This window comes from Pseudophryne corroboree, chromosome 2, assembly GCF_028390025.1.
Source record: "Pseudophryne corroboree isolate aPseCor3 chromosome 2, aPseCor3.hap2, whole genome shotgun sequence".
NCBI classification, from domain to species: Eukaryota; Metazoa; Chordata; class Amphibia; order Anura; family Myobatrachidae; genus Pseudophryne; species Pseudophryne corroboree.
Window position 1 is genome coordinate 660,489,172 of NC_086445.1, and position 4,101 is coordinate 660,493,272.

At 50.0% G+C, this 4,101-nt stretch overlaps 1 non-coding gene across 1 annotated transcript; it reads left to right on the plus strand.

Annotated features, from left to right (window-relative positions):
- The first annotated feature begins 3,570 nt into the window (after window positions 1–3,570).
- On the plus strand, window positions 3,571–3,735 carry LOC135052802 (U1 spliceosomal RNA). The gene has a single exon (XR_010242273.1). It is a non-coding gene; the product is annotated as a U1 spliceosomal RNA (small nuclear RNA).
- The last annotated feature ends 366 nt before the right edge of the window (window positions 3,736–4,101 follow it).

The window sequence follows — 4,101 nt, forward strand, 5'->3', positions numbered from 1 at the left end:
CTCTCTTGCAGGAGCCCGCACCAGTGGGGGCACGTCTAAAACTCTTCAGTCAGTTCTGGATTCATTCGGACATGGACTCGTGTGTTTTACAAATAGTGTCCCAAGGGTACAAACTGGGGTTTCAAGATGTTCCCCCTCACCGATTGTTCAAATCGGCCTTAGTCAGCAGGGAGAAGGTTTTTATTCAAGCCTCTTCGTGGTCCCTAAGCCGGACGGCTCAGTCAGACCAATCTGAAATCTGAAATCCCTCAATTTCTACCTAAGGAAATTCAATTTCAAGATGGAATCTCTCAGTGCAGTGATCTCCAGTCCGGAGGAAGGAGATTTCATGGTTCTAGTAGACATAAAGGATGCCTACTTACATGTTCCCATTTAGCCTCTGCATCAAGCTACCTGAGGTTTGCAATTCAGTATTGTCATTACCAATTTCAGACATTGCCGTTTGGTCTGTCCACGGCTCTGAGGATTTTCACCAGGGTGATCGCAAGCAAGGAGTAACAATTATCCCGTACTTGGATGATCTCTTGATAAAGGCGAGATCCAGGGACCAGTTAGTGCAAAACATTGCACTCTCCCTGACAGTTCTTAAACAACATGGTTGGCTCCTAAACTTGCCAAAATCGCAGTTGGTCCCAATGACGCGGTTGTTGTTTTTGGGAGTGATACTGGACACAGAAGAGGTTTTCTTCCAGTGGAAAGGCTCTGGAGATCCAGAGTCTGGTCAAACAAATTCTGAAACCAGCAAGAGTGTTAATCCATCAATGCATTTGGTTGCTGGGGAAGATGGTTGCGGCCTACGAGCCCATTCAGTTTGGCAGGTTCCATGCCAGAGTGTTCCAGTGGGACCTGTTGGACAAGTGGTCCGGATCCCACCTACACACGCACCGGAGGATAATCCTGTCTTCCAAGACCAGAATCTCACTCCATTGGTGGCTGCACAGTTCTCACCTCCTAGAGGGGCGAAGGTTCGGGATCCAGGACTGGATCCTAGGGACCATGGATGCAACCCTCCGAGGCTGGGGAGCAGTCACACAGGGGGAAAACGTCCAAGGAAGATGGTCAAGTCGGGAAAGTTGTCACCACATAAATGTTCTGGAGTTAAGGGCCATTTAATAACTGCAGACACAGTACGCACTGGGACGGGTGCCCAGCATCCTCTACGGACTAAGAGAAAAGGATTTACCGGTAGGTATTAAAATCCTATTTTCTCTAACGTCCTAGAGGATGCTGGGGACTCCGTAAGGACCATGGGGATAGACGGGCTCAGCAGGAGACATGGGCACTTTAAGAAAGACTTTAGTTCTGGGTGTGCACTGGCTCCTCCCTCTATGCCCCTCCTCCATACCTCAGTTTGATACTGTGCCCAGTGGAGACTGGGTGCTTTTCAGGAGCTCTCCTGAGCTTTCTGACAGAAAGTATTTTGCTAGGTTTTTAATTTTCAGGGAGCACTGCTGGCAACAGACTCCCTGCATCGAGGGACTGAGGGGAGAGAAGCAGCCCTACTCTCCGAGTTGCAAGGTCCTGCTTCTTAAGCTACTGGACACCATTAGCTCCAAAGGGATTAGCTCCAAAGGGATTGGTACGCAGGATCTCACCCTCGCCATCCGTCCCCCTCGCAGAGCCGGAAGATAGAAGCCGGGTGAGTATGAGAAGAAAAGAAGACTTCAGAGGCGCAAGAGGACTTCATGATCTTCATTGAGGTAACGCACAGCACTGCAGCTGTGCGCCATTGCTCCCATACACCTCACATACTCCGGTCACTGTAAGGGTGCAGGGCGCAGGGGGGGCGCCCTGGGCTGCAATATAAACCTCTTTTTGGCAAAAATATAACATATATACAGCTGGGCACTGTATATATGTATGAGCCCCCGCCAATTGTACAGTTTAAGCGGGACAGAAGCCCGCCGCCGAGGGGGCGGGGCTTCTCCCTCAGCACTCACCAGCGCCATTTTTTCTCCACAGCACCGCTGAGAGGAAGCTCCCCGGACTCTCCCCTGCTTATACCACGGTAGACAAGAGGGTTGAAAAGAGAGGGGGGGGGGGCACATAATTCGGCGCAAATTACATACAGCAGCGCTACTGTGCAAACATTAAGTTACTGTGCTATTCCTGGGTTATATAGCGCTGGGGTATGTGCTGGCATACTCTCTCTCTGTCTCTCCAAAGGGCCTTGTGGGGGAAATGTCTTCAGTAAAAGTATTCCCTGTGTGTGTGGTGTGTCGGTACGCGTGTGTCGACATGTCTGAGGAAGAAGGCTATATTAGAGAGGAGCGGGAGCAAATGAACGTGGTGTCTCCGCCGACACCTGATTGGATGGATATGTGGAATGTTTTAAGTGCTAGTGTAAACTCATTGCACAAAAGATTAGACAAGGCTGAAGCTTTGGGACAGTCAGGGTCTCAACCCATGCCTGATCCTATGTCGCAGGGACTGTCAGGGTCTCATAAGCGCCCACTATCCAGATTGTTGACACAGATACCAACACGGATTCTGACTCCAGTGTCGATTACGATGATGCAAAGTTACAGCCAAAATTGGCAAAATACATTTGATATATGATTATGGCAATAAAAAATGTTTTGCACATCACAGAGGAGCCCCCTATCCCTGACAAGAGGGTACATATGTACAAGGGAAAGAAGCCTGAGGTAACCTTTCCCCCCTCACACGAGCTGAACGAGTTATGTGAAAAAGCTTGGGAATCCCCTGCAGATTTCCAAAAGGATTCTTATGGCGTATCCTTTCCCATCAACGGATAGGTTACGATGGGAATCCTCCCCTTGGGTGGACAAAGCATTAACACGCTTATCCAAGAAGGTAGCCCTCCCGTCCCAGGATACGGCTACCCTCAAAGAGTCTGCTGACCGCAAACAGGAGATTACCCTGAAGTCCATTTATACACATTCAGGTACCTTACTCAGACCGGCAATTGCGTCGGCCTGGGTGTGTAGTGCTGTAGCGGCATGGACGGATACCCTAGATAAGGCTACTATTATTGCCCCTGGGGCATATAAGAGATGCTGTCCTATATAAGTGTGTATGCAAACTACAGGTGGTGCTGCAGGGCTCACACCCTTTTACTTGTCTTATAGATCAACTCTGGAGCTGTTACTGGGTCCAGCTGCTGCAAGAAATCAGCTTGAATGCTTCAGGGGCTTGGGCATGGCCAACATGAGCCCCACACTGATGGGGGTGTATAAAGCGATCTAGGGGTCATCCAAGCGCAACCCCACAAAGGCCGCCATGCCCTGCGTGACCATTTTCTCTTCTCATATGCAGACGAGGGTTGAAGCCAACTATGCCCATTGCTTGGATGACATCACCATATGCGAATCCATCTGCTGCAGGCATTCCCCCAGGAATGCTTGCACTAGTTGTTGCCTTTGGTTTGTTGTTTGGGGGGTGCTTCAGTATTAGGCAGCCTTCTGCCCTCCCACATTCGTCTGAAAATGTGTTCTCCCTGCAGTTGTTGTCCCCAGATGAGAGTTCCCTTGTACTGCCTCAGTTGAATCTCCTTTACTTGACGGAGGTGTGCCTGAGCAGCGGCCCTCCCCAGCCCTATCTCAAATTATACTTATTTTGCATAGGTGATACCATGGTCATGAAGATTGTTTTCCCAGGGTGAGGTTCATTCATTGCATTCTGGGTATGCTGACCTCTGTGATTTCCCCAAATGTGGGAAACTCGACTGCATAATTTGTGGTAGGGGGGGGGCTGCATTTGTGCTTTCCCCTGGTTGGCTCTGGTATAATTCAGATCTCTTTGTCTCAGGTCTCTCTCCAGCCTAGTTTGCTGTCTGTTTCCACTTCTCTTTTCTTGAGCCCCTCCCTTCTATGCCCTTGCGCACTATCCTGACTTCTCCCGTCTGCTTACTTTGTGCCTTCCAACGCACAATGCGAACTACAGGTGGTGTTGCAGGGCCCACACCCTTTAATGTGCCTTACAGAGCAGCTCTGGAGCTGTTACAGTGCCCAGCTGCTGCAAGAAATCAGCTTGAATGCTTCAGGGGCAGGGGCATGGCCAACATGAGCCCCACACCGAAGGTGTGATGTTTGTGGGTGCTTCAGTATTAGGCAGCCTTCCGCCCTCTCATGTTTATCT